This window comes from Octopus bimaculoides, chromosome 2 (assembly GCF_046866305.1).
Source record: "Octopus bimaculoides isolate indiv1 chromosome 2, ASM4686630v1, whole genome shotgun sequence".
NCBI lineage: Eukaryota > Metazoa > Mollusca > Cephalopoda > Octopoda > Octopodidae > Octopus > Octopus bimaculoides.
The window spans coordinates 194,433,398-194,461,219 of record NC_142929.1 but is presented as its reverse complement, the minus strand read 5'-3'; the positions used below and the strand labels follow the sequence as shown (position 1 = coordinate 194,461,219).

At 39.1% G+C, this 27,822-nt stretch overlaps 1 protein-coding gene across 3 annotated transcripts in view; it reads left to right on the top strand.

Moving 5' to 3' along the window:
• Positions 1 to 27,822, top strand: part of LOC128247059 (uncharacterized) — a 125,850-nt gene that overhangs the window by 88,878 nt on the left and 9,150 nt on the right. The window lies entirely within an intron of this gene.

Here is a 27,822-nt window from a genome sequence, read left to right as displayed (position 1 = left end):
TACATGGTAATGAGATGCAGGCACCGAATGCAGAGGACATATGAAGGTTAGATGTGTAATGTAAGTGTCCATGTTCAATAGGGAACTAGTGTATGGAGAGAGGAGTTAGGCATAAGAGGAATTAGTTGTGTGCATGAGAGAAGACTGTGATGCAGATGGATACCATAAAGCTTCATAAAGAAGTGCCATTCTTTCAAAGTAGATAGAACATGTGGAAGTGGGAGACCCAGGAAGACATGAGATGACTATTGAAGGATGACCTCAGCATATTGAACCTTCCAAGCAAGATGACAAAGGACCTGGATGCCTGATGCCTTGCTGTGCTCAAGATGACCTGTGCTCCACAGCAGAAGTGTTAAGGCCACTCCCCCTGGGGGAGAGGATTGACCTGCAAGAGTCCTCTGCCAGTGCCCATGCGATGCCATGTAAAAGCACCCATCACACTTTGTAAAGTGGTTGGCATTAGGAAGGGCATCCAGCCATAAAAACCACTCTAAATCAGGCTGGAGCCTGGTGCAGCCTTCCAGCTTGCCAACTCTGATCAAACTGTCCAACCCATGCCAGCATGGACAATGCACATTAAACGAGGATGATGATGATGATGATGATGATGACCTCTCTGTAGGCAAATTTCTTTGATATGTCATTTTTTAAATGTATAGCAGTTTGGTTTTTGTCTTTTATATCAGACGAGCTTTTCAACTCAATAGCGCATTCATCATCATCATCATCATCATCATCATCATCATCATCATCATCATCATCATCATAAACCAGAAATAACATAATGGCTTCAGATCCATAGAAACTTTCTAACAAGTGGCAATACCAATCAAGTCGTAACTATTGATGTAGACAAAACAAATAAAACTCATCTTCTTGTTACTTGGCAGAGTCATTATGTCAATAATAATAATAACATGCATGTGTCATTATCATTATTATCATTTTATTGTCTTTGCACAGCTTCTAACCCTGGAGATGTACTAAGGTGTCAGCCGTTCACTACCAGTGAACTAAGGTAACACCCCTTATTTTCCAAGCACCATCCGGAGTATTCAAGTAGTTCCAAGCAGTGCTCTTTTCTGCAAGTGCTCCACCCTTATTGCAGCCCCTATTTATTCCCAGGGCTCCGACAATTATTGGTATTATTACCACCTTTTTCATCGACCACAACTGCTTAACCTCCCAAGCTAACCTGTCATATCTCTCACCTTTTCTTTCTTCCTTATCGCATACCTTGTTGTCAGCTGGGCATGCTATATCTATGATCCTCATTGTTTGCTTTCTTTCTCAACACTATGTCTGGTTTCCTATGGTCAATCTCATGGTTGCACTGAATCATAAAATCCCATAGCATCTTTGCATTTCTATTTTCGACGATGCCTTCGGGTTTATGTTCGTACCACATTTTTGCTCTGTCAAGTCCATACTTGTTGGAAAGTGTCCAATGGACAATCCTTGCTATGTTGTCATGATGGCTCTTATATTCTTTCTGGGCTAGTGGCATACATTGACTGGTAATATGCCATATGGTTTCACCATTTTGTCCACAAATTCTGCTCTTATCACTTTCTGATGTGTTGTCTATTCTGTATTTGATGTAATTGGTTCTTAACGCTTGCTCTTGGGCAGCACAGATTAAAGCCTCCGTTTCTTGTTTTAAATCACTTTTTGTCATCCACAGCCATCTTTTGTCTCTGTCTTCAACATCCCTGTGAAATTGTCCATACATTCTTTTTCTTTATCCACCTGTTTTCAGTTTCATTCATTCTCAAGTGCTTGTACAGTGCTTTATCTTTGCAATCTTCCATCCTACACAAGCCTGACCTTCTTACATCCAATAATAGCGGTTCTGTGGTATTTTTTACATACCACGCTATGTTTTCTTCTGTTCTAATGCTGTGTTCGCATCCAATCAGTCCTTTTCCCCCTCTTTTTCTTGGTACATACAGTCTGTCTGTATCATTTTTTGGGTGGAGTATCCCATATCTAGTCAGCAACTTGTTTGTCTTTCTGTATAAGCTGTTTAGTTCGTTTATTGTCCATGCGATTACCCCTGCTCCATATCTAAGGAGTGAAACCACCCAGATGTTGATGGCTTCTATCTTATTCCGTCCGTTTAATTTCAACTTAAGGATCATCAGTCTCAGTCTGTGCAAGTACTCCACCTTAAATTTTTCTGTCATTTCTTTCTCCATTAATTTATCCATTTCCAACATCCCCAAATACTTGTAGCCCATCTCTTCTATCTGCTTCATAAACTCCCCTGACGGTATCGCTAGCCCGTCCATGCATTTGATTTTGCCTCTCTTCAAGACTAACACACCACACTTTTTCAGTCCGAACACCATTCTGATATCAGCACTGAAAGTATACACTGTATCAATGAGGGAACTGACTTGGTATTCATCTTTACCATAAAGTTTGAGGTCATATTATTATTATTATTATTATTATTATTATTATTATTATCATCATCATCATTATCCTCCTCCTCCTCCTCCCCCTCCTCCAAGACCTTGACTTGCCATAAAAGTGCATTCCATGACATCCTTGTGTCTGTTTAGGAGGAAAAGTGTTATGCCAGCAGACGTCTGAGACACCACCATAGTTACACTCTATAAGAACAAAGAAGCCAAATGAGACTGGAAATTACAGGGGCATTTGCCTGCTTTCCATTGCTAGAAAAATCCTGGATCACATCCTCTTCAACAAACCCATCACCAGTGTCTCTGAGAGCAACTTGTCTGGTGCCCAGCGTGGCTTCTGCCCAGGCTGCAGCACCATACTCATGGTGTTTGTTGTGTGTCAAGTCAAGGAGAAATGTATTGAACAACAAATGGATTTGCACTCTGTGTTCATAGACCTGACCAAAGCTTTTGACACAGTCAAAAGAGAAGCTTTGTGGACCATCCTAACCAAACTGGGCTGCCCACGCAAGTTCATTACAATGATCAGACTCTTTCATGACAATATGACCAATCAAGTTCTCTGCAATGTGACTACAACAACTCTTCCAACATCTCCAATGGTGTGAAACCAGGCTGTGTATCACTCAGATGGCTCTGTTTTTCCTTCTCTGCTGACTCTTTACTCAAACCAAGACAGTAGAAAAGCTCATCACTGAAGCCCTATTTGCAGATGACTGTATCCTTATGGCACACAAGGAAAATCACCTGCAGACCAATGTTGATTGCTTTACAGAAGCATGAAGGCTTTATGGACTGACCATAAACCTTGAGAAAACAGAGGTCCAAGCAGCTTCAAACACAATTCTCCCCCAAGCAAACATCATCATTGAGGGAGTCCAGCTTAAGTGTATGGAGAGTTTCAAGTACCTTGGCAGCACAATCTCAGCTGATGGATCATTGGACAGTGATACTTTATCCAGAATCCACAAGGCCAACCAAGCACTTGCAAAACTGAAAGTGAAAGTCCTTCAGCAGAAATGCATCAGACTATCGACAAAGCTCAAGATCTACAAGGCTGAAGTCATTTCTACACTATTCTATGGATGTCAAACATGGACCCCATACCACTGGACCATCAAAGAACCATTTTCACACAAGGGCATTTGCTGGCAGGACAGTGTGACAAACCTAGAAATGATAACTTGTGGATACCTAAAGTTACAGGAAGTACCCCACTACCCACATAATTCCTGCCAGGAATAAGACCAAACCGGAGCCAAACCAAAATAATAATAATAATAATAATAATCCTTTCTACTAAAGGCCTGAAAGTTGGTGGGAAGGGATTAGTTGATTACACTGACTTCAGTGTTTCACTGGTATTTAATTTATTGGCCCCGAAGGGATGAAAGGCAAAGTTGGCCTCAGCAGAATTTGAACTCAGAATGATGATGATGATGATGATGAAAGATGAACAAAATGTTGCTAGGCATCTTGCCTGACATGCTAATGATTCTGTCATCTCACTGGATAATATTAATAATAATAATAATAATAATAATAATAATAATAATGGATGCATTGAGGCATTGATATGCAGCACTCAAGAACAAGCTCTAAGAACTAATTACACCAAGTTCCAAATAGATAAGAATATCGAATTGCCCCTTTGTAGGATGTGTGGCAGCAGAAACGAAACAATCTCGCATATTGTGAGTGAGTGTAGCAAACTGGCCCAAAAGCACTACAAAAGGAGTCACGATTACGTGGCTAAGTTCATCTACTGGAGGCTATGTAGAAAGTATGGCCTGAACAGAGCATGGAAATGATACGAAAACGAACCAGAAGGTGTCACAGAGAACAAGGAATATAAGATACTGTAGGATTTTACAATCCAATGTGACTCCCTAATGAATGCTGGGAGACCAGATATTGTTGTGGTAGATAAAGGAAAAAAGGAAACCAAAATTATAGATATTGCAATACCAGGGGATACATGCATAAATGGCAAATAACTAGAAAAGATTGAAAAATACAGACTACTAAAAGACGAAATCGCAAGAATGTGGACTATGAGGAGAGTGTTTGTCATTCCAGTAGTTTTAAGGGCATTCGGAGCACTAGGAACCAAGTTTGAGAAATATGTCAGAGAAATCAAAATTGACATGAGTCAATTCTGATTTCTCAAAAAGAGCAAGTCCCCAAAAAACTGCTCTGCTGGGGACAGCTAGGATTTTGAGATTGGTCCTTGGATGTTGAATGCCTCCCATGATAATTAACAACTAAGTCTCAAAGTTTATAATGTGTGGAAAGAGACCCTGTGAGGTGTCTGACAACAGGCTGCTGTCTGCTCTCATAGAATCTACCAGAGCAAACAAGACTGAGTGTTCTGAGAAGTAAAACAATAATAATAATCATAAACAAAGTTATTGACAAATGACTGAAGGAGTTTGGAATAGAATGCCCTGTAGAGCTTAAACAGAAAAGTTTGCCTCTTAGGAAAGATTATCGGGGTGGGAGGTGGGGTGTATGTTTTAAGCACACAAAAGACAATTGAAAGCTTGTGGATACCTAAGGTTACAGGTAGTACCCACATAAATTCTACCAGGAATAAGAACAAACCAGAGTCAAATCAATGATGACGATGACGATATAATAAGAAGTTCTATCTGACATTTCTTCCATACACCTCTGTAAGCAGTTTAACACTATATCCCTCCCATCCCATAATTTTCCACATTTCCATTTTTTTTTTCAACATTTGTTTCACTTTTTTTTTTATCACTCCTTCAGCCCCTTTTCTACAACTGTTCTTCTACCAGTTCAACTCCACATCAGCCCCTAATCTCCTGTCTCTGTTTCATTTGTCTAAATATCTACTGTATTAACTTTTAAGTTTTACATTCTTTTGGTAATTTCAACTAAAGATCATGATATAAAGTCATATTAGGTTTGAAATAACCTTCACGTTATAAAACAGCCTATTCCATTAAAGTAAGACAACAACAACAACAGCAACAACAAATGTCAAGGGCGGGGGGGAGAATAAAGTGAAAAAGAAAATTCTTTCAAAAATAAAGAATGGTGTGTTTAGCTTGTAGCTATAAAACTTGACATGGTGCTGTCAGGCGCTCTTAGATTAGGAATAAGAAGGTGCCAACCAAGCAAGGCTTGTTGTTTCTTATTATTCTCATCTACTTCGACAAAATGTCTTTATTTCTAAGCCAAAAGAGTTGTTCTTGTGACTCTTTTTAATTATTGATTGTTTGCAAAAATCAATAATTCCTTTTTGTGCTTCCATCTTCAGTAGTGGAGATGGCTAATTTCCTTTCCGATCTTTTGTACAGAATGTTGAGTTTCAGTAAAATTGGAATCAGAAAAGAAAAAGAGAAAATACGATGAAAGAAAGAAAGAGTCAAGCAATATATATATATATATATATATATATATATATATATATATATATATATATATATATATATAGAGAGAGAGAGAGAGAGAGAGAGAGAGAGAGAGGGGATGATAGAGAGGAATGAAAAAGATTACAACGAACACTCTAGAATTGCATCAACAGTATTAAACAGAAATGATGTGCAAAATTAAGAAAGAAAAAGTGTCTGATTCTGATATTTTATGAATTTTCTGAAAATGGGAAAATGATGTTGGAGAATGTGAAGATATTGAGAATGAGCAGAAAGATCAAAGTTTTAACCGTGTCTTTTGTTTTGAGGCTCATGGTCTTTATTGCTTGATGTCTTTTTAGTTAAGCTCCTACATATATTTTACTTATTGAATTAATTAAATATCATCATCATTTTTTCCCCTTATTTGATGGATTTTTTCTGCTACTTCTTGCTACAAACCATGAACTCTTGCTATTTCTGAGCTTCAGCATTCTGTGATCAGCCTTCACTATATCTTTCCATATCTTTCTCTTCTACAGGCCCATTCTATAATTGTTAGCTGTCTGTCTATCCATTCATCTGTCTGTTTACCTGTCTATCAGTTTGTGTCTGTCTCTATCAATCTATCTGCCTGTCTGTCAGTCTATCTGCCTGTCTCAAGTTCAATCTGTCTGTCTATTTGTCACTCTATTTATCTGTCTGTCTGTATGTCAATCTACCTATCTGTCTATTTGTTAGTCTCTCTGTTTGTCCATCTATCTGTCTATCTGCTTGTTAGTCTGTCTGTCTGTCAAATCAACCCACCTACCCCTCAAACCTAACTTAACCTACCATTTAAAAGAGAAATACGTAATTAAGTTACCCTATTTTTTTTTACTTGTTACTAGTTGTTATTGTGTAAGCCTAGATTTTCTTGTTTAGTGTCAGCTCATCCCTGGCCATAGACCCCTAAGTAAACATATCTTATTTTTTTCCAGTCTACATTATCCAGTGTGTCTTGTTTATAAGACAGTATAATTTGATTTAAGGGAGATTTAGCTGCTACATCTACCACAATGAGGCTCCTTTACAAGTGACCACTGCATGTAGTTGGTCAAACAAAAATAGATGGTCCACAGACCCAGTGTTGTAGACACTGCATCAGTGGTTCTCAACCATGACCCTGGGGCTCCACATGACCCTGGGGCTCCACATGACCCTGAGGCTCCACATGACCCTGGGGACTCTACATGATCCTAGGGGCTCCATGTAAGTTTTTGTTTTAAAAAGTTACATGTGTAATAAATCAGCTGTAATTCTACAATGCACAGAATATTTCATTAATCTTTTTTTTTTTTTTACACAATTCGTAAATAATATTTGATTAAAAATATAATGAATCTCTTTTGAAACTTCAAATGGCTATGGGGGGGGGGGGGGTCCATGTAAGAGGATAATATAGTGAAAAGAGATGGTAAAAGAGGATAGGATAGTGAAAGAATTGTGAAGAGGAAGAACAAATTTGTTGGGATGGGGGTTCTTAGAAGAGAGAGTAACCGCTGTGAAAGTGTTTGGAGAATAAACAGCAGAGGTTTGTAGGTGAGAGAGGGGGAGAGAGAGAGAGAGAGAGAGAGAGAGAGTGGAAGAGGGAAAGATGAAATGAGAGAGAGAGAGAGAGAGAGGGAGAGAGAGAGAGAGAGAGAGAGAGTGGTGGCAACTTCCTGTTTAGTGGTGAGGGGGAGAGTGACTGATGGAAACAGGCAGCAGCAAGTGAGGAGTGATGGTTGTCAATCATTATGGAGTGGGTGAAGTGATGGTTAACACCAGAGGACGATGGTGGATGGTGGAGAGGAAATGAATTCCTAAATTAAGGGCATTGTGATGCAGGGGGAGAGAGAGAGAGAGGACGAGGGGGGGGGGGTGATAAGGATGATGGTAGGGAGTCTAACCAATATAAAGTCATGCCTGATGATCAGTGATTATGGAGTGAATGTCTTGGCAAGGCTGGTAGCTCTCCTGATATTCGTTCTTTGTGGGCTGTTGTTACTCAGAGTTTAATATCATGGGCAGTGGTGTGGTGTGTGTGTGTGTGTGTGTGGGGCATGTGTTGTAAGAGTGTGTCACTGCATCTACCATTTGTTAGTGATTCCCTTTCGACTCCTGGCGAACGATGCCTCTGCACCATTCAAGCAACAACCCTCCAACCCATGGGTAGGTTTGGGTAGTTGTTGCTGGTGAAGGTTTTACAAGGTTGGAGTGCAAATCCTCAATCTCAACCCCTTTTAGTCCCCTTTTACAACAACACACAGCAGAATTCGTTGGGTCTTATCTTTGACATGCTGGTCCTAACCCCCACAGCACTACAGTAACATGGAATGAAGCATTTTGCTTGAACAAAACAACCCACCCAGTCTGGGAATCAAACCCACGATCTGACACTTGTGAGTGCAACACCCTAACCATAAGGCCACTAGGCAGTACCACAGATAAAGTATAAACTCTCAATCACAAGGCTGGAAGTTCAATACTACCCTGATGTGGACAATACCTGAGTCTTTGAACAGTAAATGTGAAGAAAAGCTGCAAAATAACAAAATGAATTAAAAACATTGGTGGTGAGAAGGTGGCCAGGTGAGTGTGGAGTATTCATGGCCACTGCAAGGAGTTTTGTCATTTTCATCATTTTTTTGGATGAATTCTAGTGTGCAGTGTACAGCAGTGTCGGTAACAATCTTTTACTACACCTTCAAGTTAATAAAAGCAGTGTTAGTAAAATTTAGGTGCCAGAAACTTTACAGAACAGAAGCCACTTGGTGGTCACTGGCTGTGTTAGACAAAACAGCTAAATCTCGCTGAAAACTTATTTGACTCTCTAAAAAGACATTAAATAATATAATCCTACTTACTCCTAATATGACAGGATGGTCACGGCTGGAGTCTTTGTTCAGCAATCACTTTATTTCTTCCTACTCTGTATCCTGATTTTATACTTCATCTTGATAAGTTAATAATTTTATCTTCAAAATATTCATCATCATCATTATCTTCTCCACCACCACCACTAAAATTGTTAGTGTGTTGGACAAAACTTTAATGACATTTCTCCCAGCTCTTTATGATCAGAGTGAAAATTCCACCAAGCTCAATTTTGCCTTTCAATCTTAAGTTTACAACATATTGTATTAGTAGAGAGAGTTTTCACTCTGCATAATCTTAGTTTTAAAAAAAAAAAAACATTTAAAAATATCAACTAGATAATGGCTGGGAGATAAAAGTTTACTCAAAGTAGCCACACTCAGCTTCCACAATGGCCTCAAGATGATACTGGAAGCTAGTATGTGAGTTTCTCACTGTGTCTGGCAAGATCTTTGAACATCTTGATATTTGGCCACCAGCTGAGCCTTGGTATTGCAAGCAGAGTGGTTGATGTCTTTCTCAACTGTACCCCACACATCCATGGAATTGCAATCGGAGGAATTTAGAAAGCCAGAAATTAGCGCTGATAAAGTCATAGAAATTCTCCAACAATCACTTCTAATTTTTTTTCTGGAAGTATGGCAAGGAGCTGAGTCCTGCTGCTACCCCTATGGCCTTCCAGCAGCAACCCTCTCCAGCCAGGGATTGACCAGACTCCGGTAGTTTCACATGGTACCTCTGAATTGGGCATAAGGCCCTGTTCACCAGTTTTTGGATGAATTCTAGTGTGCAGAATGCCTGCTGTTTCTCTTCCTGCTAGCCACAGCTTCCTAGTCACTGTTGCAGCAGTCTATGTCACGTCTGACAGCCTTTTCAGTGTTCACAGAGCGCTGAGCAGTAGTCATGGTGTCAGCATTTTGATACCTGGCACAAATATGATACAGGTGAATATTTTCCAATATTCAGATAACTTTCTGTCCTCCATGCCAGCTAATTTTTTTCCCAACAACACTTTAAAATCTTTTTCTGTTCTCCAATGCCACTCAGCTGTTCCTAACAAAAAAGGTGACATAAGAAATTGTCAAATTCAGTCTGAACACCCTGTATATGGTAAGGTACATCCATACACATGCATAAATATAAATGATGGGTTTTCACACAGTTTATGTCTACTGAATTTCACTCAAAGTTTTGGTTAACTTTAGGCTATAAATAGAAGTTACTTGGACAAAGTTTTGTACATAGACTCGAACTTGGAACCATGTGGTTGCAAAGCAAACTTATTAATTACACAGCCACCCTTGCATTCATGTGGCAAATAAGTCAGTCTTAAATAATTCAAGAAATTTATATTGTCTGCTGTGTCATGGTGTAATGTTAAGGGGAGATCATTAAGTTTTTAGGGAGTTGATTGCAACATGGGGTCTTCACTGAAACACTAATAAGTTAAAATATAGAAGTGTAGCATCTAATGATGCCAAAAATCACACAGGTCACAAACAAAAGAAACGGCTCATTCTCAGTTGCAGCATGATGTCTTTCTGTTTCTTGATCTTGAGTTTGTTACTATTTAATATCTTTATTCATTTCTTCTCTTTGAAGTTGACCTATCACATAGAAAGAGCAAATGAAACAATTAGAACTAAACCATTCACCTGTTATCTGAAAATATGCATTTAAGAAGTTCATTAGCTATACAGATAGTATACAGAATTTGGGGATTTGGTTGACAAATTTCGTAGTTGAGAACAAGAGAAATCTAAAGTCAACTGGAAGAACAATAAAAATATTCCTTCTTACCTGCAATTTGTCCATTTTTAATGTCTTTCAAATTTTTAAATAAAAGACCTCAATGTTGCTAGCATGTGTGATGTTTGCTGAAGTGAATGAAAATGTATTTCTAGAGCTGCATGTGGAAGTAATAAACAACACTTGTGGACATTAACAGAACATTTATTTACTGCACAAAGTGTTTTCTGTGTTGGTCTTTTATCAAAAATCAAATCACAATCAAATGGAAATTGTAGTTGTGGCCGATGCCAGTGCTGCCTGACTGGCTCCCATGTCAGTGGTACATAAAAAGCACCCACTACACTCATGGAGTGGTTGGCATTAGGAAGGGCATCCATCTGTAGCATATTTCACCACCTCATCCTCCACAGTTAGAGATTAGAATCTTTATGCATCTGTCCTCATCCATATGCATTACACAGCTATACCAACACAGTCTTCTCTCTTGTACACCACATCTGATGCCTCTTATCTTCAATTTTTCTTTTAAGACACTTGTATGCTGATATTGCACATCTAGTGAAGCATACTGGCTTCATTATGGCCCCTGTAGTCACAGCCCATATTTCACTGCCATATAACATGGCTGTTTGCACATCATACAATCTGCCTTTCATTCTGAGGGAAAGACACTTCGTTACCAACAAAAGTAGCAGCTCTCTGAATTTTGCCCAGCCTGTTCTTATTCGAGAGCTATGCTCTCAGAGCATCCTCCTCCATTGCTGACTTTGTCACCAAGGTAACAGAAGCTATCTACCACTTCTGAATATCCCCCTGGGCATTTGACAAAGTCTATTCTTTGTACATTCCTAGTGTTTATTGTGAACTACACATCTGCCACACACAAAGACCTGCCTTTGATATTGCTGCACCTTTTATGTGTCCATAGCTTACACTGGGAACATCTTATAGAGTTTCTACCTACACTTTTTCTACATATCAAGCAGGGCCATCTCCCCAAAAGGATTTGTGATTTGTCTGTTTTCCTACTTGCTAAAGCTTTGCTGTTCACTAAATTAATTCTAAGGCCTTTTGATTCCAGACATGAAATTCTTTTTTTCTCTAGTTCTGGTAGTGATTCAGTCCAGTACTCTTGACAAATCTTGATTAAATCTCTGCTGATTAGAGAGAGGCTAGGGCTTAGGCTCATTTTCAGCTTCCTTAGAGTAAGGTTAGAATAAGTGCTGGGATATTCTTTTGAATAGAAGACTAATTGTCTGGTTTCAGGAACATTAGAACATTGGAGAATCATCTTAGTATTATTTGGTGAGAGAAAGGCAAAGAAGTGTGTGTGTGTGTGTGTGGGGGTGGTGGTGGTGTCAGTGATGGAATTTCCTTTCTAGTACTTTGTAGTCTTAGGAACAAGAATAATTGTGGAGTCCTAGGAAGATAGTGGGATGAAGGGGGGGAACAGTTTTGTAGCCCTTACACAAGTTTCACAATGACGAGGTCTCTGATGTGTAGTCAGTATGGGACCAGGAATAGAGACGTAGACAATATGGAGAGAAGAGAAAAGGAGAAGTGGGTATTGAATGGGTTTGGGTAGGGGCCAGCAGTTTCAGAAGAGCAGAGGCCATTGTAATGTCAGCAAACGATGCAGTGGAGAGAACACAGTGTAACAGAGCACCACTAGTTCCTGTGTGTTGAGTAGACGTGTGTGTGTGTGTGTGTTAAACCAGATGTATAATCAGTGATTTTGTGTGGAAAAGTAGGAAGAGCTGCATTGGTATGGTTTTCTTGTGGTGGTGGTGGTGGTGGTGGTGGTGGAATCAGTGATTGGTCAAGTAAACTTGCTGAAAGAATTATCAATGCAATTGCGACAGACTTGCAGATGTTTTACTGTGTATTGTGCAGCAATGGACTGCAACAAGTCTACCTGCAGAGTGAAGCAATCAGTAAAGTCTGCAGTTGTCAGAATTGCTCTGCCTATTCTCTGCAACTGTGACATCAATCTAACTAGCTGCTGCTACTGCTGCTGCTACTACTTCTACTACTACTACTACTACTACTATTAAGTTTGGTGACACACTGTTACCCTCATTACATCAGACATTTACCATTATAAACAGAGTTCAAAAGCTTACACACACACACACACACACACACACAGATATATACATTCATACATGAGTCATAGACAACATGTACACACACACAATCTCACAATAGTTACTCAGAGACACATACAAATGTATACAAACACACACATGGATTTCAATATACAGCATGTATGTGCTTATTGATGCACACACGCACACACACACACACACACACACACACACACACACACACACACACACACACACACACACTCACACACAGTTTCACACACACACAGTTTCACACATGCATACACACTCACATGCTCATTCAGACAAACAAGTCACACACTTACAGTATATATGTGTGTGTATCAAACACACACACAACCTCACATGATTATGTATTATCATCTCTCTATATTTTATAATCACAAAACACGTGTGTACACATGCACACACTTGCATTGAACCTCACAGACACATACATACACACACACACACTCTCTCTCTCCCTCTTGCTTTCTCTCTCATACACACATTCATTTACACATAAACAAAAATACACATTGACACACAAACATGTAAATATCACACACATACAAGAAAATCGTGCACTTACACACACACATGCACACGTGCAGTTGCTCAGCTGGTCTTACATTCTTGGCCAGATGTGTCAAATTTAAAATATACAATTTTAATGCAAGTCCATCTAGCCTCCCACCCCTCCCACCCCTCCCACCATTGTCTGTCTTTTACCTTCACATATTTTCCTCATAATTCTGCCCTTTTTTTTTTCTATTATATTCCCATTTCACTTTATGTCTTTTCATCATAATAATCCTGTTACACTCCTTTTTGTCTTCCTATCATCTTACCCGTTTTTTCTCATATTTTTCTCCTCACTTAATCCTCTCACTCCCTTTATCATTCCACATATAATCCCCTGTCATTCATTTTTTCTCTTCATTATTATTGTCTTTTCCTTATTATCCCCCATACAATTCATCATCATCATCATCATCATTTAACGTCCATTTTCCATGCTGGCATGGGTTGGATGGTTCGACGGGTCTGGGAAGCCAGGAGGCTGCACCAGGCTCCAGTCTGATCTGGCAATGTTTCTACAGCTGGATGCCCTTCCTAACGCCAACCACTCAGAGTGTAGTAGGTGCTTTTTACGTGCCATCAGCACAGGGGCCAGAGGAGGCTGGCAATGACCATGATCAGTTGGTGCTTTTTACATGCCACTGGCACGGAAGCCAGTCAAGGCGGTGCTGGCATTGGCTACGTTTGGATGGTGCTTTTTATGTGCCACCAGCAGAGGGATCACAACTACAATTTCCATTTGATGTTGATGTTCTTGACTCAATAGGTCTCCTCAAGCACGGCATGTTGCCCTACGATCCAAGGTACTTTAGAGTGGGCTGGTTATGCGACACTGATGTAGGTTACAGCTGTAAACTCACTTTATTTGCCGGGTCTTTGCAGTCACAGCATATCTCCAGACATCTTGGTCTATCGTCATTGCCTCTCTGAGGCCCAAAATTTGAAGGTCATGCTTCACCACCTCATCCCATGTCTTCCTGGGTCTACCTCTACCCCGGATTCCTTCCACTGTTTGGGAGTAGCACTTCTTCACACAGCTCTCCTCGTCCATCCATAGTACATGACCATACCAACACAAATGTCTCTCTTGCATGCCACATCCGATGCTTCTTATACCCAACTTTTCTCTCAGGGCACTTACACTCTCTCGTGTGTGCACACTGACATTATACATCCAGCGGATCACGCCAGCTTCATTTCTTTCCAGCCTACGCATGTCCTCCACAGTCACGGCCCATGTTTCACTGCCGTGTAGCATGGCAGTTCGCACACATGCATCATACAGTCTACCTTTCATCCTGAGCAAGAGGCCTTTAGTTGCTAGCAGAGGTAGGAACTCCCTGAACTTTGCCCAGGCTATTCTTACTCTAGTTGCTACACTTTCAGTGCAACCACCCCCGCTACAGACTTGGTCACCTAGGTAACAGAAGCTATCAACTATTTCTAGTTTTTCCCCTGGCATCTGATGGAATCTGTTTTCTGTACATCTTTGATGTTTATTGCTCCAGTGCATCTGCCACACACAAAAACTATTTTCCCAGTTAACCTTCCTTTGATATTGCTGCACCTTGTATGTGTCCAAAGCTTACACTTGGTGCATCTTATGGAATTTCTACTTACACCTTTCCTACAGATTGAGCAGGGCCATCTACTTGAAAGGATTTGTGATTTGTCTGCTTTCCTACTTACTAGGACTTTGGTTTTGCTAGATTCACTCTAAAGCCCTTTGATTCTAGACCTTGCTTCCACGCCTGAAAATTTTCTTGTAGTTCTGGTAGTGACTCAACTGTTAGAGCAAGGTCATCAGCATAGAAGAGTTCCCAGGAGCAGCCCGTCTTGAATTCCTCTGTTATTGCCTGGAGGACTTTGATGAATAAAAGGGGGCAGAGGACTGATCCTTGTTGAACCCCTACTTCTACCTGGAATTCTTGACTATACTCATTGCCAACCCTCACCTTACTGACAGCATCCCTGTACATGGCTTGTACAGCTCTCACCAATCACTCATCCATCCCTTGTTTCTGCATTGACCACCAGATAAGGGACCAGATCCCCAATCCCTTATCTGGTGGTGTAGGAGTAAAACACGTTGTCAGCCAGGTTCTGCCCTGTTATTTCTCCAACTACATCTATGTTTTGACGCTATTGTTTTCTGTTGAAACCATTTATTTCAGATCTGAACTTGCTTTGTTTGCAAGTCATGGAGACTAGATGAGGCAGAGTTATGTCCCTTGCCCAGTCACAACAAAATGAGTAATTTCAAGTCGCAGATGGGTTACGAGTAACCCAGCATCTTAACCTCACGGCTTTCTTTCAGACCCTAGATTCAGAATTGCTATGTTTGATAAACTATGTGGATGAGTATCAAGTTTTGATACTTTATGTATTTGTTACTCTATACTTTGGACCGCAGAGCCGCATGCGTTCCCACCACACACTACGTCTTCATCAGAGATCGATGGACTGCCAAGACTTAATGTGAGAAAGAGAAGCAGAGAAGAATTGTTTTGCCATCAAGTATTTTTACATACAGGCTAAAAAAGGATAAAAAATCAACAGTGTATATTAAATTGTATTTGGTGAAATTGTTTATAAAATACTAAGTTATGATGTTGCTAGTGACGGTGATGATGATTATAATGTCTGTAAGAATTAATCTATATTCTAAAAGCTATAAGTTGATTGTAAAAACTGAAATTTATTTTAAAAAACAATTAAAAAAATATGAGTGAAATGTCTAATTTGTTTCACAGTAGAAGTTTCTAGAAATTATAGTAACAAAATAAATAAAACTTTAAGAAATATAAAAACAAACAAAAAACAAGAAAAATTTTTTTAATATTTTCCAGTTTAATTTTGTTGGTGAATCAATTTAAGAGACTCATCAACCTAACATGAAATAAAGACAACAGAAAAGTTGTTTCATTATATTTTTGTCAAACCTAAAATGGAAATGAAATTAATTTTTTAATGAACAAATGGCAGCAAACTGGAAGTAGTTGAACTGACTTTGTTTTCTGTCCCTCTCCTGGGGCCGATGAATAAAATACCAGATGTACATTAAGGTTGAATTCAATTCTGTTGTGGGAACAGCCTAGATTTACTTTTGGCTGTGTTTTTATTAGAAACAATGTATCCCGAGTCAGAGTCATCCGAGGAGATGTTAGCTTTAAACAGACAAGGTGAAAGAGAGAGAGGGGGGGGGGAGAGAAGGAGAGAGAGAGAGAGAGAGAGGGAGGATGTGGGGGTGTTTATTCTCAGCTACTTGATGTTAAATGTTCCTAACTCCTTACAGCCCCTGGACCTTTACAGCCTCTGAACCCTTACAGCCCCCACCACTGTCTCCGCTGTGTTTCAGTGACACTTATCTTTCATATTTCATAGCCATGTTGGATTTAAACAAAGAATTCAAACCATCATCATCATCATCACCATCTTTTAATGCCCGTCTTCCATTGCTGGCTTGCGTTGGATGGTTTGACAGCATCCAATAGGCCCCAGAGGTCTGCCTTGAGCCCTACTCTCTGTTTTGGTTTTTAGGGTCAAGTACCCCCCCCTCCCAATACTAATCATTTTACAGAGTGAACTGGGTGATGTTTCCGTTGCCTAGCAACTTGTAAGATAAAGAAAAAAACCTTCAACTATGGGGGAGTGTAGTTGAGGAGGAGGAGGTGGTTTTATGCCAGCCTTTGAGAGGTTAAAGTACGACAGGGGGGACAGGAGATAGGTGTCTTGCTTTACAGGATAGATATGGCTACCCTGTTTTATATAAGGGTGGGTGGGAGTAGGTGGAAAGAAGATGAAGTGTCAGAGTGTACTCTCAAAGTTCAATAAAGTGAGTACCAGAGAGAGAGGATATGGAGAAAGGGGTGAGGGGATAAGTTTAGAAGAGTGTGAGAGGGGAGTAGAGGTGAAATATGGGTAGAGTCAATGGGAAATATGAGTTTGAGAGAGAGAGAGAGAGCAAGGTGAGGAAGGAAGGAAGGAAGGAAGGGGGTGAGAGGTGAAGTATAATAAAACTGTAAACAGATGAGAAAAAGAGAGATTATGTGTGGAGAGAAGAATTGAAAGAGAGAGACGGAGGTGAGAGAGAGGCGGAGGTGAGAGAGAGATGGAGGTGAGAGAGAGACGGAGGTGAGAGGTGTGTGGGAGTTGGTTTAGAGACAAACAAAAGTTGGGGGCCATTGATGGTAGATATGAAAGGATGTCCTAAGATGTAGCTCAAGGGAAAGACAGCTGGTGGTACAGGAGAGAAATGGTTCCAAGGAGAGGGAGAGGGATCACTGGTTGGACAAATATGTGTGGTTCTACTCTAATATAGTGACAGCAGTGGAGATATTTTCATTTTCATTTGTAAAATAGGATTTATTTCATCAAATGTCGCTGCCCTCAAAAACATTTCAGCTGATACTTGCTAAAGAATAAAATGCATTTCTTTGCCAGAGACTTAGAAGAATTAGTCTTTAACCCTTTCAATACCGGCTGAAACTGCCTCTGGCTTACAAATGTCTTGTTTTCATAAGTTTTTAATTAAAATCTTCCACCAAATCTTAGTCGCAATTTATGTTCCTAACACCAGCTTAATGATAACGAAGTTATTTTGCTAAATTCTTTGTTATATTTAAAATTAATTGAAAGAAACACAGAGCATCTCAAAGTAAATACGGTAGCAAAAGGGTTAAGGAGGTGTCCCCAACTTTAGCAAATCCTCCCAGTTTAGTGTGATTGTTAGGGTTGTTGTACAACTTCTGATGGGGAAACATGAAGTAAAGTGGTGGGGGTTAGAATGAGATCTGGGATGAATCTTGACATCATTTCTAAAGACACTTAAGGAGATGTGTGTGTGTGTGTGTAGTTCACCTTCAGGAAATTGCGTTTGTTAATTTATTTAAATGTAATTAGGGTGGGGGTTGGATTGGAGATGGGGTTTAAGTGTGAACATGGAGAAAATATTGCAAGTGACAAATGTCAAGTAATGCAAATCAATATGAGCTGCCAATAATAATAGCCAAATAGCCCACAAATAACACTGCCATCTTAAAAAATGAAGGATATCACCATCACCACCACCACCACCACCATCATCATCATCCTCATCATTATCACTACCTTCACAGTGAACATATTCACCATCACCACCATCATCACTCACCACTATCCAGCACAAACATCTCTACCACCACCACCACCACTAGCACCATCATCATCACTCCTAGCATCAACATAGTCACCGCACCATTGCTGCTACCATCATCATCATCACTATAATCCTCAACACTACCACCATCACTATAATTTGTTATCAGTTATTCAATTCAAGATTAAAGTTTATCAACATTTATTGATTAGACGTCATTGATTAGAAATGTTGTGTTTTTATATAGAAATCATATCATGTGATAGTTAATGTAGCTTATTGAATCGAGGAAATTATTATTATTATTATCATTATCACTTTCTTTCAATTTTGTTTCCATTTTTTGCCAAGTGTCTTCCTGACACCTAGGGCAGAGAAACTCACTTTATACATTGGTAGAGTACACACACACATCGATACTGAGTTTAGACAAAGAATTCAAATCATCATCATCATTTAATGCCTGTCTTCCATACTGGCATGAGTTATTATTATTATTATTATTATTGAGTGAAAGAGCAGCACATGTCATCAAAGTGACACTGGGGTAAAATAGACAAAGCCCAGTATACCCATCATGACTACCCATCTGATAAGGGCACACCAGGCACATGCATCACAACCATATGTGTGCAACATGGTGATCTCATCAAGATAAACAGCGCATGGCTTTGCAAGTGGGGCCCAGTTAGAATTTGAGACCATTATTGTTGTTGTTATGGCATCCTTTTACTGCACTACCAAGTGTAACTCTATGTGCAGTGTTTTGCTTTGGTTTTTATTGCTTCTGTGATGTTCAAAGTGTTCTACATATATGTGGTACCTAGCAGTGTCACTTTCTGTTGGTTGCATGTATTTGGAAATTCTAGGCTTTCAGTTAAGGTTTGGTTTCATTGTAGTTATTCACAAGATACCAATTAATAAAAGGATGTGTTCTATTTTCAAATGGATTATCTCTAATTTCTCCACTTTGTATTTAGATAATTTTCCCATTCTTTGAAGAATACATTATCATCTCATATATATAAATCACAGTATGTGTGTGTGTGTGTGTATAATGACTAATGCATACATTTCCACAATTCTCAACTGATTTTCTCCAAACTTTACATCTACATTACTTATGTCCCAAGGATGGTCATGCACTATAACATTTTGCCCAGAACTCCCACGTAAATGGACATAGTTTTTTTGTATGTAGAGTCTTCCATACTTTTTTAATCTTTTTATAAAAGTAAAAGGATTTTGTCTATTTATTTACTTTGACTGTTCACCTGTGTGGTGACCCAGTCAGGAAACAAGATTTAAAAGCTGTCATTTTGTTTTCACGTAAATAAATGTTTATGTTAATTTAAAAGATTTCTCCAAATATTCTTATTTAGCTGTTATTTTTAGCACATGTGTTATGTTTCTGGTAATTTTCTCTCATGTAAATAAATGTTTGTTAATTTAAAAGATTTTCCATATTCATTATACATAGTTTTTTGTATGTAGGGTCTTCCATACTTTTTTTAGCATTAGAGAATATTTTTTTAGTGGTTATCACTTTTTTTGATTTATTATTTATTTATATGTTGTAATTGTGTATTGCTGTGTATTGTTTGAGTTTTGGTTAGAGAATATTATAAAAGTGAAAGGATTTTGTCTATTTATTTTGACTGTCCACCTGTGACTGTGATTAAATTAACTAGGAACACTGTAAGCGATGACTGTCCAATACCAAACAATCTGCATTAAACTTTGGCAAGCTTACCTTTACCTATTCCGAGTTACTTGAAAGGTGATGTTCCCTTCCCTCTCTTCTATTTGTTGATGCCCCACCAATGCTTTTTTTCACTTTAAGGATGCTTATTTACCCATCCATTATGATATTTCGACTGTTCTCCATTGTTTCAAATACATTTTAGCATTGAGCTTCTAGCCTTTTTTGAACTATCGCATATGATTTGTCCCAAAGATCCAATCTTTAAATAAGAGTTTTGCTTTCACCTGCAAAAGCTATACGTGTCTTTCAGAAAGCTCCATACCAGTTTCACTTTATGCGGCATTCACTGTTACTTTATGCACAGGCAATGTGGAAAGACAAAACAAAGGGGCTTTTGTTAGCTTATAAAAGACTCGATAATTACTTGGGACACTAAAACCCATTTTCTTTCCCAGATAATACAAGCCTGCCACCTAAAAAGAAAGCAGTTTCATTTCACTGATGGTTACACCCAACACCAATATCACCCTGGACTAATCACTGGTGCATCTGATTCATTAACAGTAGCAGCAGTGGTCTTCCTCATCACTTTTTTGCCATTGACTTGGTGTGTGTGTTCTTTCATCTACACATACAGCCATGCCTCTCTCTCATCACTTTCATCTTACTTACAGCTGGGATGTGTCTCCTCTTTTGTGTGCAAATGATTTGTTGTCATTTAGCCTCAGGTCAGATTTGATCGAGTATACCTTCAATCATCTATAATTGAAGGTAGTCCACATATGGCCACCCAGTGTATTTAGGGCTATATGTACCTGGTGAGTTCTTCCCGTTTTAAAAATAGTAGTGAATAATACAAAGGAAATTTAGCTGCTGTTTCTAGCATGTTGAGTAGTGATTGCATAATTGTTTTGTTGTTGTTGGTTGTGGATTGTGTAGAGCTGCAAATAAACTTCCAGCAAGACTTAACAACAATTACCACCACCATCATCATCATCATCATCATCGTTTAACATCCGCTTTCCATGCTAGCATGGGTTGGATGATTTGACTGAGGACTGGTGAACCGGATGGCTGCACCAGGCTCCAATCTGATCTGGCAGAGTTTCTACAGCTGGAAAATCTGACATCATTGAATAAACTCATCAATTTTGTAAAATTAATTAAAATTTTTTAAATATAATTTTTAAAAATACATTGTTATATAAATTAGTAGAGTTTTAGATTTTATTGTAACATTTCCCATACTGCAGGGGAGCTTGTCATTGTTGATGATAATCTTTTAATGGGGGGGGGGGGAGAAAGGGAAAAGAAAGAGTTTATGGATAAAAGGGGTGGGGCTGGTTTAGTAATTATTGCTTGAAACTATTAAATAAATACAGAGGCCACTCAATAGGGTAGGGTCTGTGTTTGAAAGTAGGTCATTTTAAATGACATCTTTCTTCTTCCTTCTGGTTGAGTTTGGAACAACTATGTCGAAATACAAGTATTAGCAGAAAAGAAAGAAAACTTTCCCCATTAGTATAAAGGGAGGTAATCCGGATGGTTTCTGTCTCAAAGAAGTGTTTGTGTTGACTTCCGACAATGGGACATGGTTCACACTCGACTTTTTGCCTCTTCTAGACTAGAGATTGTGAATTTGGGTAACTAGGTGTGCTAGTGCACTTGTTTCAAGCTATAGATTCATAATTGGAGGGGAAATAAGGCTTTGGGTGAGCACTGTAGTAGAATTAGCACATGGCTCAGTGGTTAGGGTATTCAACTGATGAAAGTAGGGTTGTGAGTTCAGTACCTGGTGGTGCATTATGTCTTTGAGCAAGACACTTTATTTCACATTGCTCCAGTCAACTTTGGCAAAAATGCTTAGGGCCAGCCTTGTCACATTGAATCTCCCTGAAAACTATGTTAAGGGTTACGCATGTCTGCGAAGTACTCAGCCACATGCACGTTCATTTCACAAGCAGGCTGTTGATCACTCATCATTCTAACTGACAGAATGCCAGTTTTTTTTCCCATAACTCACACTAAACATTCCTTCCATTCCTTTCTGACGCAAAGAGAAACCATTTAGGATGAGTTGTGGCTAATCTAGTTGAGAAAGAAAAGCTTTAATCCCAAGGAAGATGAAAAGGAAGTTAGATGGAATTAGATGGACATGGTTTTTATTAATGGAGAAACTTCTGTGTTAACAGAGTGGAGATAGGCTTGGAGATTGGCTCAGAGATGGTTGAAAGATTTAAATTGTGGAAATTGTTTAAATTTTTCAAACTAGCAAAACCAAAAAGTCACGAAAGGGAAACACTTATTACAATATTTTATTTTTTTTACCATCTAATTGTGCAATTAGATATTTTTTATATAATTCCTCAGAAGGGGTCACTAAAATAAGTAACTGTCCCCTATAAAAATTGGCCGACCACTGACTCAAAAAAAAAAAAAAAGCCAATATTAAAGAAAAATAAGTTTTTGCTGAAAATCTCTAAACATTGGTTTGAATTTTCGATATGAAGAGTCAATTGTTCAGTCCTGATCAGGAAGACCTATGGTCAAAGACGTTCTAATCATGATCATTTCATCTTTTTATAAATCAGGTGCTGCATTGCCCAATGTGTCCTTCCTTTTTTTTTTTATAAGATGGTGTGATCTGAGATTTTGTTGCTATTTCTAGCAGATTAATCAACCACAGAAAGGCCCCCTTATTATCAGATGGCTGCAGTTGTGGTATTCATGCCATCTCCAGGATTGTCTGTAGCAGCATTAGTAAACAGAAATGGCTTATACAAAGACTGAAAATCTTGTTGCATTACCTGCTGTTTCTCTTTGGTTTGACACTATCCTGAAATATTGATTTCAAATTCTGGCACAGGGCCAGCGATTTGGAGGGAGAGAGTGTAAATCAATTAGATCAAACCCAATGTTCAACTGGTACTTATTTTAACGACCCCAAAAGGATGAAAGGCAAAATTGACCTTGGCAGAATTTGAACTCACAATGTAAAGTTGGAAAGCATTCTGCCCAGTGAACAAATTCTGCTAGCTTGCCACTTTTCCCAAAATATTGATTGTTAAACTGGTTTTCTCATACAGCTGGATATATTCTATTGAATCTTGAAGAATATGTACCAAGTTGAGAACATTGCAGAAGATATTTCCTCCTTAAATATTCTCAATATTTGGACAGGATTTTGTGAAGATTTTAGCCTTATCTGAATTTGTTGGTTCTATATCAACAATGACCCTGGAAAATTATTTGATTCTTATGAATTATTATTCTCTGCTGACCATTCTATGATGTTGACTTTTTTTCTCTTGAAATCTGTTTGATTTTCGTCTGATTTCTTTCTATTTCTCTCTCTCTCTCTTACCTTTACATGTAAGCATTACACATGCATAATATAGTTGTTAATATATACACCATTACGCACATTCTCACAAATATATGTAATATATTAACATACACACTATTAGACACACACACACACACAAACAAGCATACATTCATGCTGGGGTCTACCACTATTAGAGATACCAATGTAATCCATAACTTCTTTGTGGATGACCTGAAGATTTATGCTAAGACTGTTAATGATGCCAAAAAAACAGCTGGAGTTAATTACAACATTTTCAGTTGACATAAGACTGGAATTTGGTCAAGAGAAATCTTCACATTTGTTGAATGTTGAAAATCAGTCCCCCAAGCCCCAAACCTGTGCACTGTTGGTATCTCTCTCTCTCTCTCTTGTTCCACACAAAGAATGCTACCAATACCTAGGCATTCATGAAAACAACATATGAAGATGCTATGAATAAAGAAAGAGGACCCAAGAATATAACATCAAACTTAGAAAAATGTAGCAGTTGGCACGCATCACTTTCAACCAGACAATATCCCACAATGCATTTGCAGTACCTAATGCTGTTATCCACATTTGGAATATTTGACTGGTCTGTAGAGGAATTACACTCCATAGACATTAAAACCCACAAGATCCTGACATCAACAGAAAACTTCCACAGAAACTTAATACTTTTTTTTGCATTTTCTTTCTCCAATTCTTCAAATAATTTTGCTGAAACTGGTCTATTCTGTACTTATATTGTTTTATTTTGGCTCCATTTGCTGTCATTCTTTGCTTCATTTCTTCATTAACAGCATTTAATCTTCTTTTTTCCCCTTCTTCACATTATATTCTCTTTCTACTGTTTCTTTAGTATCCCTTTCTTTAAGGAACTAAACTTGACTCACCCCCCCCCTCGCTCTTTTCCACCAAGATATTTATCTGTCCATTCTCAGTTTACCTCAGTTTAACCTGTTTTGCTATTCCTTCTGCTACAGTCTTCTATAGGTTATTGACCTCAACTAGAGAAGTAAATTGTGTGTCTATCTTATAAAGTTGTGAAATTGTTTGGGGTCTTTTTTTCTTTTTTCTTTGCTATGATACGTTGTTAGGTTGGCCTGCTTCTCATTACCGTTTTGTTCAAGATGAGGCATGATTCTGTGCTTAAGGAGTTTGCTTCCCATCCATATGGTTTCTGTTTCAGTACCTTGGCGTGGCACCTTGGATAAAGCTCTTCTACTATAACTGTGTGCATACTAGACAAAGTGTAAGTACCTTGAGAGAAAAGTTGAACTTACGAAGCATCAGTTGTGGTGTGCAAGAAAGACGATTGCGCTGGTATGATCATGTAGCAAGAATGGATGAGGATAGCTGTGTGAAAAAGTGCCACACCCTAGCAGTGGAGGGAACCTGTGGAAGAGGTAGGCCCAGGAAGACCTGGGATGAGGTGGTGAGGCACGACCTTCAAACATTGGGCCTCACCGAGGCGATGACTTCTGACCGAGACCTTTGGAAATATGTTGTGCGTGAGAAGACCAGGCAAGCCAAGTGAGACCAAAATCGAAAGCCTCAGGCAGCCCACTTATACGTACCTTCCTTCATTGGACACTAAACTCCGCTTGCGAAGACCTGTTGAGGCAAGTGAAATCGAAATCGAATTAAATTCGACGACTGGCACCCATGCCAACATCATCTCCTTCATTGGAAACCGTCAATGGGCTTGCGAAGACTTATTGGGGCAAGCGAAAGCGAAACCATCAATGGCACCTGTACCCAGCATCGCCTTCCTGGCACTTGTGCCAGATGGCACGTGTAAAGACATTCGAGCGAGATCGTTGCCAGTGCCGCCAAACTGGCTCTTGTGCAGGTGGCACGTAAAATACACCATTTTGAGCGTGGCCATTGCCAGTACCGCCTGACTGGCCTTTTTGCAGGTGGCACATAAAAGCACCTACTACACTCTCGGAGTGGTTGGCGTTAGGAAGGGCATCCAGCTGTAGAAACTCTGCCAGATCAGATTGGAGCCTGGTGTAGCTATCTGGTTTCACCAGTCCTCAGTCAAATCGTCCAACCCATGCTAGCATGGAAAGCGGACGTTAAACAACGATGATGATGATGATGATTAACTGTTATTTCTAGTGGATCAGATGGGTTCTCTTTGTGGTTTGAAGAAAGTAAGATGAAAAATGTTAAGAACAAAACAAAGAAAACTTCAGAAGAAAAAGGAACTTAATGAGATAATGGCAATTAGCTTTTTCTTCCTTTTTATGATTGTTTGTCTTTTAAATTTTATTAATTCTGCTAAAATGGTTATTTGAAGTCTGCAGATTGTGATGCTGCTTTGAGAATCCAACCTCAGTTTACCATGGTTCTGCATTGTTTTTTATTTTATTTATTTGTTTTATTATCAAGTTTTGAAAATCTTAGAAATATTGGTTATAAAGGAATTAGCAGAATGTATGCTGGCTAATGGCCTTTTTTTGCCGGAAACCCTCAAATTTTCAAGATTGTTGCTTAATTGTTTTTAGTAACATAAACACATGCAGCAATGTTTACTAATACAAATGTGGTGAATTATCTGCATGAAAAATAGTTGTAGGTTTTCTTTGTCAGTAATTTTGAATAAAATATTTTGACAGCCATTACAAGACTGTTGACCTCTGCAATTGGACATCGTTGTTGTTTTCCATCTACAGCAACTACAATAGATATGTTACATTTGAATTTGATGACGGTTTTAATGGCTATATTCCATCAATAGTGTTTGTACTCAACAATAGTTGTAATAATTTTAATGTTCATCCTAGAACTGTCCTTCCTCCTGTTGGAATTGGATGGTGCTTCTCTAAAGACATTATGCTTCAAGGAAAGTAACACCTTGATGCCATTTTAGAGCAGCTGCTGGCTCCTCCTCCTCCCCTTCCTCATCGTTTAATGTCCGTTTTCCATGCTGGTATGGATTGGACGGTTTAACTGAGGACTGGCAAGCCAGTAGGCTGCACCAGGCAAAATTTCTACAGCTAGATGCCCTTCCTAATGCCAACTACTCCAAGAGTAGAGTGGATGCTTTTTATGTGTCACCGGCATGGGAACCAGTCAGGTGACACTGGCACCGACCCACACTTGAATGGTGCTTATTACGTGCCACCAGCACAGGTGCCAGTCAGGCGGCACTGGCATCGGCTATGACTCAACACGTCTTCTCAAGCACAGCATGTTGCCCCGCAATTCAACGGTACTTTTAAATGGCCTGGTTATACGACACTGGCATCGGCCACAGCTGCAATCTCTTGCTGGGTCTTCTCAATCACAACATGGTTATATATGAAATATCTTCCATAAAAATGATGTAACATAATAAACATTTAGAGTCAAAGTTTCAGCATCTCCTTTACTAAAACCTAACCATCAAAATATAATGATTTCATAATTAGTGCACAAAATGCACTTTTTAAAAAGCCGCAACAATTATGCACCAACCCAATAAATTGATTCCATCATTAGATAATACCAACCTCCGTCTTCAGGGTAGAACTTTAGATTTGAGGCGTTGACAGGAAGGAGATTAAAGATGGAATGATTTTGTGGAGAACTAAGTAAGTGTATTAGAAGGAGGGGTTGAGAGGTATTTAGAAAGAGAGTAGTGGGAGGAGAAAATAAATTTCAGGGTTAGGGGTTATTGATGAAGTGCATTCTATAATAGAGAATGTCTGTTTCTCTCATATATATCATCATCATCAAAATCGTCCTTTAACGTCCGCTTTCCATGCTGGTATGGGTCGGATGGTTTGCCTGAGGACTGGCAAGCCAGGAGGCTGCACCAGGCTCCAATCTGATCTGGCAAGGTTTCTACAGCTGGAACATTGAGATCATTAGTCCTCTCAATCAGGACAGATATAAAGCTAAACAGCAACATAAATGTTTTCCACGAACAAACACTTCAGAAAATAACATAATAAAAGTTCAACCGCCTAAGTTCACCTTGGAATCCAACATCATCAATTCTTCTCACCAGAACTGCCTAACCCTCTCCTAGTCCTTTCAAACTGATGTTTTTAGCCCATTAATTCTACCCAGTTGTAATTAACCTAAGAGTTTCAAAAAATGTAGGCAGGGAATACAATTTTAGCCTGGATTATTTCAAACCAATGAAGGAATCACTATAGGCTTACTTGACCTGCTAGAAATAACAACCAAGTTTTTTTTTTAATTATATCACACTACGCTCTCTGAGTGGTTGGCGTTAGGAAGGGTATCCAGCTGTAGAAACTCTGCCAAATCAGATTGGAGCCTGGTGTAGCCATCTGGTTTCACCAGTCCTCAGTCAAATCGTCCAACCCATGCTAGCATGGAAAGCGGATGTTAAACGACGATGATGATGATGATGATCTTAGAAAGGGAAAAATATTTCGTATAATGTTGTTCTCAAAAGCCTAAAAGACCCTAACCAAAATATAGGGTGATGATTGCTGGAGAGCCATTGCTAAC